This window comes from Schistocerca nitens, chromosome 4, assembly GCF_023898315.1.
Source record: "Schistocerca nitens isolate TAMUIC-IGC-003100 chromosome 4, iqSchNite1.1, whole genome shotgun sequence".
NCBI classification, from domain to species: domain Eukaryota; kingdom Metazoa; phylum Arthropoda; class Insecta; order Orthoptera; family Acrididae; genus Schistocerca; species Schistocerca nitens.
In genome coordinates this window covers 722,644,480-722,655,409 of record NC_064617.1, presented here as the reverse complement: position 1 = coordinate 722,655,409, position 10,930 = coordinate 722,644,480, and the positions used below count along the sequence as shown (strand labels likewise).

At 41.0% G+C, this 10,930-nt stretch overlaps 1 pseudogene; it reads right to left on the bottom strand.

Annotated features, from left to right (window-relative positions):
- Window positions 1-1,065: 1,065 nt before the first annotated feature.
- On the bottom strand, window positions 1,066-1,183 carry LOC126254099 (5S ribosomal RNA; annotated as a pseudogene).
- Between the last annotated feature and the right edge of the window lie 9,747 nt (window positions 1,184-10,930).

The following is a 10,930-nucleotide window of genomic DNA, read 5'->3' as shown; positions in this document are numbered from 1 at the left end:
CAGAACTGTATAGATTCAGCAATGAGTCTTCCGGTCATAAGTGAATGCGTGAGAACGCGTCGATTATGGTATCCAGTACCTTTGCTGTTATTTTCGCTGGGTATTTCCTTTTGGTCAATTGTGACTGATACACTATTTTTGGGACCACATATGTAAAGCACACCATCAGCTTAAAATAAATGAGATATTTTCCGAAAATAGTATGTGAATGTCTTGCGATTCTGGTGCAACTTTTTCCACTAATTTACTTTTCGATGGAATAATATTTTTCTTTGATTCTTGAATATTGCGAGTCTCGGAACGTTGGTGACAGTCGTGTTGGTCTACAGTTAGCTCTTTATAGGAAAATTAAGACAAATAATTTAAATAAATAAAATAGTTCAATAAGAACTCAAATATACATATTCATTACTCCAAAAAAAAAAAATGATTTTGATGCATGAACGTGCCCATTCCTTATAGCTGTCGTATTTGAGCATCTGATAATCCTTTATGATAGTAAAAATTTTGTTGCAACCGAATGAAAAGGTTTCTCATGATTTATGTATCCTTGACAAAGTGATACTCAAAAACTCAAATGTGTGTGAAATCTTATTGGACTTAACTCCTAAGGTCATCAGTCCCTAAACTTCATACTACTTAACCTAAATTATCCTAAGGACAAACACACACACCAATGCCCGAGGGAGGACTCGAACCTCCACCGGGACCAGCCACACAGTCCATGAATGCAGCGCCTGAGACCGCTCGGCTAATGCAGCGCGGCGATACGAAGTCACACTCATTTCCCCATTCTATAAAGTAGTTCACGTCTTGCAGTTGTGCACCACCCACTACTAAAGCCGGTTTGTTCCCTTGTCTAATTAAGCACTCCGTCTTCAGGCCACAAGTGGCCCACCGGGACCTTCCGACCGCCGTGTTATCCTCGACTGAGGATGCGGTTAGGAGGGGCCTGTGGTCAGCACACCGCTCTGCCGATCGTTATGATAGTTTTCTTTGACCGGAGCCGCAATCATTCGAGGAGCTCTTCAATTGGCATCACGAGGCTGAGCGCACCCCGAAAAATGGCAACAGCGCATGGCGGCCCGGATGGTCACCCATCCAAGTGCCGGCCACGCCCGACAGCGCTTAACTTCGGTGCTCTCACGGGAACCGGTGTATCCACTGCGGCAAAGCCGTTGCCTTGTGTAATTAAGATCCTACGAAATTCATGCGCTTGATGATAATTTCGGCGAACATTTTTTGCATTACAAACAGAAACGCAGTAAATAATACACAAATTTGTATGCCTTCTCCGTCTCTTTTGTTGCAGAGTAGAACGATTAGAGCATTGTTCAACTTTTAGGAGGATATCTTCCTCTATATACATTCCGTAAATTGTTTCGGAAATTTCGCTCCTTATGCTTCATGTAAATATCAGTTATTAGTGAATTTTCCGTCTCGGATTTACTGCAATTTAATGAAAGAGAATTTTAAAGTAAGTGCGTTTCGCTTTTATTTATAAAACATCTTCCCTGGTTATTGATGTTTGTCTACACATTCTCCAAACCACCGCTTCTTCCATCCCTGCTAGCAACGGTTGATGTCAAAAAATGGTTGAAAAGGCTCTGAGCACTATGGGACCTAACATCTGAGATCAGCAGTCCCCTAGAACTTAGAACTAATTAAACCTAACTAACCTAAGGACATCACACACATTCATGCCCGAGGCGGGATCCGAACCTGCAAACTTAGCGGTCGCGCGGCTACAGACTGAAGCGCCTAGAACCGCTCGGCCACTCCGACCGGCCGGTTGATGTCGAAAGACTTCGTTTCACATAGACATTTTGGAGTTTTTGCCATTCTACAGTATTTCTTGCGCTACATTTTGTTTCTTTAACTTCTTTTTTAATACCGTGTAGAGGGAAAAACATACATACCTTCAGTTCGATTTACAAAGGTGAAGTGTAAAAAAACAAGATTCAGCGTAAGAAATACTGCAGAATGACAAAAACTGCCAAGTGCATATGTGAAAGTAAGTCTTGTAAGTCCTTCGAAATCAGTTGTTGGTAGCAGAGAGGGAAGAAGCAGTGGTTTGGAGAATGTCTAGAGAAACACCCATAACCATGGAAGATGCTCTATGAATACAAGCGAAATTCGACTGGTATAAAATTCTCATTAATTAAATTGCAGCAAACTCAAGACGGAAAAACCAATACTAACTGTATTTAACAGCTGCTGCGAAAGAAGGCCGACCAAACAAAGGTATTCTGCAAACAGTTTTGAAATTTTGTTTTCCTTTACTTTTCCACTAGCCTTACACAATTCTATTGTATACTATACTGACGCATGAAATAAATGCATGAATACTTTACTTTTCTTCAGCGCTAGATTAGCCACGTAGCAAGATCTAACAAATACTACCGGTCCCGCGCATTACAGGTCCCCGCCCCAGTGTGTAAGAAAATCTGTAAGTTAGATAAGGATGGTATATCGTCCAATAGACAGTGGTGTCGAAATCTATAATGAGTAATAACAACTTTGACTCATTTCTAAAAGTGAACGCCGGTCACAACGTAGCCTAAATTATGTGTCGTAAGTTAAGAACACACCAAAACTTGCAGGGAAATTTGCTATTGTAGTTCGAGGTAGTCGTAATAACCCGATTGGACAGAATAGGGTTCTAGAGTGAAGGTTGCTTTCTTATTGGTGGACTATTGGTGTACATTGTGTTTAATTTTCACGATTCCTGCGTCGTTCCTTTGCCGATCGCTGTTGACTAACAGGATTGAATGCTACTGTTTAACAACGGTAGAGGATAATCAGAAAGTCAAACACCGTCTTATCTAGTGCCAGTTAACAGGAAAACGTGAAGCACTGAAAAATGAGGTGAACTATTTTGTTTGTACACGCTACCAAGTATTTAAAAAAAAAAGAAAAAAGAGAGAGAGAAATGACTCTGCGTGTAACGTATATAAAAATATAGGTACTAACATCGCTTTTTGACCTGATGTTGAAATGTTATCTTTATAATACCTTTACTTCAGAATCAAGTAAATATGTATTTTTCACTAAAACCTTGGGGAAGGAACTGATTTTTTGAAACCACCCTTATATGGATGTAGGACTGCGTGCCAGGTTTACACCGTGCAGCCATTCTCCTAGTGGACCCTTGTTTGTGCAAATGTGGCGAAAATAATTTCTCTTGAGTCACTAACCCTTTAAAAATAGCACTGATTTACCTAATACCCCATAGCGTAATGGCTGAGCCTCTAGACTCGTAACCTAAAGGTCACGTGTTCAATACCTACAGAACGGTAATTTTCTTAAATCCTTATCAAAATGCGTGTGGTTTTTTTTTATTCGTTTAATTTGGTTTTAAGTATAATTCTTTTTTAAATTTAATTTCTAAGCGTTGAACGCCTTTGTTTAGTCATTGTATTAACTTTATAATATTGCACAAATTGAATGAATTTGTATTTTAAAAAATATTATTGTATTAAGGTCACGTATGCTTTCTCATTATGCGAAAAGAATTTATGTTTTAAATATTTGTACGACGATAACTACCCAAGAAAATGTACGTCTTTTTGGGACCAAAGCAAAGTACTATTTTAGTTTTTATCCTAAGCTTTGAGGCCTAATGCATACCAATGACCTCTTCTTATTATCTGCTATGGGCCCCACTCTGGCTTAATCCGGCGCTGCCTTTCTTCATGTATTGAATTATTTTGCATATTTTGCCCAGCTTTCCTCCCAGAAAGTCATTACTCCCATTATTACCCATGGTTCTGGATCATCTCTTGTGTGTTCTCAGTTAAAGTGCCATCCGCCGTGTCACCTAATGCAATATGGCTCTAAAAACCATTAATACCATTAAAGCTCATACCACTTATGTATCACTGTTGCTGCTACCGATTAATTAATGTTACGATCCTAATTAGCCATCGTGAAGTTTAGTACTCCAAATTTTATTCGCAGGAAGTAATAATTTGTCGGTTATGCATTACTTAATTGCCATTATAATAATATCCTATTGATGATACGTAACAAATGAAGTACAAAATCTCGCGTTTTATACCCTATTCACTGTAAATTTCGTGGGGGTTTAGTAATCTAGGGATAATTGTTCGTCTTTTACTACTTCATTTATTGCTTCGTGTGTTTCCATGTAATGGGGCCATGCGGGATACAAATTCTAAATCTTCGAAAGTTGCAGATACGATGCAAAAACTAGATTAGATTTTGGCATAACTGTGTCTTTAAGATTGTGGAAACAAAGTGCTTCTAAATTGGTTCAAATGGCTCTGAGCACTATGGGACTCAACTGCTGAGGTCATTAGTCCCCTAGAACTTAGAACTAATTAAACCTAACTAACCTAAGGACATCACAAATATCCATGCCCGAGGCAGGATTCGAACCTGCGACCGTAGCGGTCTTGCGGTTCCAGACTGCAGCGCCAAAGTGCTTCTAACAAGGTGCTAAAATGTGACCATCTGTTAGGAGAAAGTGAATGGAATCGTTAATTTCTGAGCGTAATATTTCCCACAGCAGATTTTCATTTGTATATTTGTCTCAGTTCAACCAATCCCTGGACCAGCATGTTGTTTTCCTTTTTTTACTGACAGTATTAAAGTCAGTGTTCTCTTATACGCTCCTGCTTTTCTCAAAATACTTAGCGACGCGATAACAACACAACGAGAGAGCTGCTCCGAATGTGAGTTTTAGTTTGACTAACTTAGTTTGTATGTCTGCGCCATTGTTTCGCAAACATGTAAAATGCAAACGGTGATTCTTGACAAACCAGTTTGGTCGTTTACAGGGGGCTAACACTGCTTTTCTACAGCCCATCGGTGGCTGCCAGAGTTATACAGGGTCAAAAATATCCATCGCTGATTTACTGCTCACTTATTGGAGGAACGGCTACTTTGTCTATTGCCGCTCGATTTCGGTTTTCATCTGTTTGCTTGTTTAGCTCACATGTTGCAAAAAGGGCTACTTCGCAGCAGATTTCGTTTTGTGCTCTCGAGTTTGTAAAGTGTAATGCCGCGATTACAGTGCAAAGACGTTTCAGGTTGTGTTACCAAAGTGATCTTCCGAATGCGCGGAACATTCGCAGATGGCGTCGATAGTTTGTAGATGAAGGACAGCATGTTTGCGACAAAAATGTTGGACGAATTCAAATCTTTTTCCAGGACAATCCTACAAATTCAACTCGTCGTGCCAGTCAGAAGTCACAACTGCCTACAACAAGAATTTCGCGTGTTTTCAGACGTCGGTTTGTTATTAAACCGAACAAGTTACAGCTGTTACAGGCTCTAAGTCATGACGATCAAACGTCCAAGTGTGGCATTTATAACCGAGCTTCAGGATGCTGCTAACAATGGTAATACTTTCGCACAACGCATCGTGTTCAGTGAAGAAGCGACTTTTCACCATAGTGGGAAAATAAAAAAAACACAGAGTTCGAATTTGGGGCCTACAGAACGCGTATGCACTCACTGAAAATGTACGAGATTCACCGAAGTCAGTATGTTTTGTACTATATCTCACTCATCTCTATACGGTCTATTCTTGTTTGATGGAAACACGGTTAACGGTCAGCAGTATTTGCTGTGTTACGCCAGCTGGTTGTTTCCGAGGCTGAACGACGACTGTTTCATTTTACAACAAGACTGGGCACCACCTCAGTTGAATCGCCAAGTGCGAGAATATCTGAACGAAACTATACATAGCCGTTGGATTGTCAAAGAGCCGGCGACTTAGTGCTTCTCAGCTGGCCTCCACGATCGCTGAATTTGACGGCCTGCGACTTCTTCCTGCAAGGTTTCATTAAGGACAAAGTTTATGCACCAACATTGCCACAGGACCCAGAAGAGTTGAAGAGCTGGATCCGTACAGCCGTAACACCAGTTACGATGGATATGCTTATTGAAGTATGGGAGGAATTCGACTATCGATGTGATATTGTTCGTGTCGCTCGCGGAGCACATACTGAACATCTGTAACCTAGACTTGAGAGATTCGTAAATATGTTTCCGAAGTTTCAAAGTTCTATGTCTTACAGTTTAATAAATATCTGCGTACGAAATACGTATATTCTTTTTGAAATACGCTGTATTTTTCTTATTCTTTCAACAGATAAATATTATTTACGTTACTGTCGCTTACTTACTATCGATGTGCATTACAACTGCACCTGATAGATTTAGGAACATAAAAATAAATATGATACAGCGTAAGGGCACACGGCCCTTACAACGCCGTGTACCGGTGTGTAACAACCGAGTTGGAAGGTTATTCGGAAGGGAGGTTATAAAATACATTTACTCATCTCTTTTCCAGCTGTACTCACGTCCTGCAATTCAGTCCTGTCACAACAGAAGCAAAGTAATTGCTCGATTTTAAGTAGCGGTTGCCTCACACCAGATAATTTTTACGAGCCGGCCGTAAATATATCCGTCCGAGTGTGGCGATTCACCGCGCTACAGTGGTCGGCGGCGGACCCGGCAGGAATTACATCCCAAGGCACTGCGGGAGCACCGTACGTCTTCCTAAGAGAGCATTAATTTCGCCGCAGGTGGAAGCCTTCACAGTGATGGCCCGTAACGCTTTCTGGGAAAAGCAATTGCTGCAGCGATGAAGCTTTAATGTTAAATGCGAAATGTCATTTCACACCGGCAACAGCTAGATCGCTTATACCAGTGGTTTCCAGCCTCTCTGAGACCATTACCCTTGAGTGCAATCAGATATTAGCTAGTACCCCCAACCCCTCCCTTCCCCCTACCGTCATTCGCATTAGCGCCTAACAAAACTTGAGAATGAAAACTAATTCTCCCTGAACCCTTTTATTTTAAACTGACGAAAGATAAATTATTTTTGCTGTCTGTAAGTCTTTTATGAAACCAGAAACTAATGAGTCAATGGGACAATTGGATGTCCAAAGTAACATTGCATCATAATTCGGAATAACACAGGCACTGCAATATTGTATCTATCCATCGACACTGGATAAGCGACTGTCAAGTAAAATGTCTCGCCTGTACGGAATATACGTAATGGGAGTACCAGTACAGTTTGTAGACAAGTGATTGATGACGCACGAAAGTTTGTGTCTGGCCCAAGCTGTACTCGCATTCAACGTTCAACTTGAAGAGGGGTCATGTGACATTCGCCAGACAAAGTGAAGAGAACAATGACGAAAACAATCAAAAAAAAAAGAAAAAAGGAAAATGGAAAATGGTAAGGCGATCTCTAGCGATAAGCGGGAAATCCGGGTTCGAGTCCCAGTCCGGCAAAAATTTTCATTTGTGTCATTCCATTACACAGCTGCTGGTTGTCCATATTCTCAACTGCGCACACGTTTAAAGTACTTCTTTGCATTTGGTTTGTTCTCAGTGCACATCAAAAGTCATGTTCCAAGTCCATTCAATTTCTCATCTGTATTTTCATTGCTACCTCTGTCGAAAGTGTGGTACCACATCTACGAGGTGTGACGATAAAGTAATGAGACTGATTTTCTTTGCAAGATGTGGCAACCCTGCAGGCTTGTGCAGGCACAATATCTTTGACCTTGGTCTATAAGCTGCTTCTAGTCCAAGCGGCACATCGATGCAACTGCTCAGTCATGAGTTGTGCTGTAATAAGTGTTTGTGTCTCTCGTCACGGAAATGGAACCGCAAAATATTGCGCAACGGTATGCCATTCCCTTTTGCGTTAAATTGGGTGAAAACGCGACGACAACATACGGTAAGCTTCAGAAGGCTTTTCGAGAGGAGGTTATGTCAAGAGCTCAAGTTTTTCGTTGGCATAAAATGTTTAGTGATGGCAGAACGAACACTGAAGATGAAGACCGCAGTGGACGACCATCAACCTCACGGACGGATGTCAACTTGGCCAGGGTGCGTGAACTCGTACGATCTGATCGAAGATTATCCGTGAAAATGATTGCAGAAGAACTGAACATCAATCGAGAAACGGTTCGTCTAATAATAACTGAAGATCTTGGTTTGAGAAAGATTTGTGCAGAAACGGTCCCCAAAAATCTCACGCCATAGCGGCGAGAAACACGGAAAAATATGGCAGCCGATCTGTTACAGCAAACGGAAATCAATCCAGAACTGCTGAGCCGTGTTGTCACTGGCAATGAAAATCGGTTCTTTCAGTATGATCCAGAGACAAAACGCCAAAGTTCGCAATGGTGCTCAAGCTCGCATGTCCAAGTCAAAAGTGAAATGCATGATTATGTACTTCTTTGATTCCAAGGGAATTGTTCATAAAGATTGGGTGCCTCCTGAACAAACAGTTGACCAATATTACCACAAAGAAATTTTAGAAAGACTTCGTAAAAGAGTTCTTCGTTCAGTGTCAACATTGCTGATAATTGGATTCTGCATCACGATACGAGTAATGCGCCATCCCATACTGCTTTGTCAGTACAACAATTTTCAACCTCAAAACAAATTTCAGTACTACCACAGCCACCTTATTCACCAGGTATTGCTCCGTGCGACTTTTTCTATTTCCAAGAGTCAAAACGGAGGTCAAGGGACACAATTTTCAAAGAACACAAGATGCCCAAAAAGCTGTGACGAGGGTCTTGGACGATATTACAGAAGATGAGAAATGTTACCACCAATGGCAGAAGCGCTGGAAAAAGTGTGCGTAATCAAAAGGGAACTACCTTGAAGGAGGCAACGCTAAACTTGACTAAAACGGTAAGCAAAATTTTTTTTCACATCAGTCTCATTTCTTTATTGTCACATCTCGTACACATCCTCAATGCCATGATTTTTTCTATGCGTTGTTTCTGAGCACTGTGTGTGCGTGCCTACATGTGTGTGTGTGTGTGTGTGTGTGTGTGTGTGTGTGTGTGTGTGTGTGTGTTATAATGAATGCTGAAACAATTCTCGGTACGTTATGAGTGTTACCTAAAACTCTTCTCAGAAAAGAAAACCAACCATCCACAGTGAGCACAGGTGCTTGCTACAAAACATGCTTCCTCTGCACCATACCAGTTCCAACCTCACCCTGCACCTACACTTAAAATCGACGAAATTAAAACACATGCATTGTACTTACTGTTTGTAAATCATTTGACTGTTGGACTCCTTATTTCTGAAATAGCAAAAATTGATTATTTCAGGTCTTGTGTCTGGCCTCTACCACCAATAACAATAATTAATAAGAATATCACTCGTGCAGCACTATGGTCGCCATTATGGAGTTAATGTTGAGTTCTGCGGTCAATTAATGCGTTCGTATGTTTCAAAGTGAGTAACGAAGCAATTTGTGCTCCGTTGCAGGAACTACATACAACTTGGAGAAAAATTTTTCATAAGATGTTTGGCATTTGTTGCACGTCTCGCTTTTATTGTCATACAAGTACAGTATAAAGTATGTGTGCTGGCGGTGACTATGTGAAGAAGATGTTCACAGAATCCTTTCATTTGCTGTAATCTCGATCACTGCATGTAATGCATTAACACACGAATTTAAAAAAAAAGGTAATTACTGATCTCATGAAAGCAATATTAGTCTTACAATATTTATGGTAATCATAATAGTAACAATAATAACAATGATTCTTTAGAAACTGTTTCGTGACTGAGGCACTATCGTACCCTTTGGTTTTACCCCTCTTGAGGTAGTTATTCTCAGGTTGGGAAGCATTGGCTTGTACTATGCAATCTGAGCCTCACAGGATAGAGTTAGTATCTGCCGTCTCGAGAAGGCAGGAGAGAGCTTTGCTAATATCAACTCACATCTGTTCACAACAGCCTTGCATGTCAAGCATAGCGTACCTCTGAGTGAATCTGTAACTGTCCCAATAATGTACAGTATTCTCTACTATCCTATCAATTCTAAGGGCATCCTATGTTTATCGCCCACTACTGACTAAGGGCGTTCTCTAGAGTGTTCTTCAGCTGACTGCAGCGATGTCGCTCCAGCATATTCTGTAATGTCGTCTACCTACCCACGATTTCCTCGCCATTTTGATCTTTCCATACGTCCTGGTCTCTCTACCACTCACTCTTCTCGCTAAATGTCACCCACCTACATATTTCTTTCAACACGCGCACAATTACGTTTTCCACTCCTGTCTGCCCGCTGATCTACAATCCCTGCCGAAAAAAGTGAAGCACCCAGGAGACATGGTGATGTCAATGAAACTTCATACACGTACACATTATCGGCCGGTAAGTATATGATTAGAGTAGCAGTTCTCTGTGATAGGCAAAATGACAGGTAAAGAAACTACCAGACTGCACTGGTATTGTTCGTGTTTTGTGTTGTTATCAGGCCTGGTAGAGACACTGTGGAGGCCACAGAGATGGCATTGGAATGTTGTTGCTTTAATTTGTTCTGATTACGGTGCGGATATTCAATAAAAGCGGGTTAAAAGCTGTGAGCTGTTTGGGGAAGTTAACCTTGCATTACTGCGCAACTGTGTATCCAGTCTAGCTTACCAAATTCCCAACCAGAGTAACATTAATTATAATCTTTTAATAGTCATACGACAAATTATATTTGGAAATTTATTTTAACATTTGTAAGTAGGCTGTTTAGGTTTTTTTATTGGTAACGCCACCTCTGTATGAAAATCACTGGCTGTGCTGTGTGCAGCCTGTGGCTGCTTTGCATTGTTGTAATACTCGCCATTGTAGTGTTAGGCAGCTGGCTGTGAACAGCGCGTAGCGTTGGGCAGTTGGAGGTGAGCCGCCAGCAGTGGTGGATGTGGGGAGAGAGATGGCGGAGTTTTGTAATTTGTCATGAACTGCTATATATATGATGATATCAAGGTAAATACATTGTTTGTTCTCTATTAATATCTTTCATTTGCTAACTATCCCAATCAGTAGTTAGTGCCTTCCATAGTTTGAATCTTTTATTTAGCTGGCAGTAGTGGCGCTCGCTGTATTGCAGTAGCTTGAGCAGCGAAGATTTTTG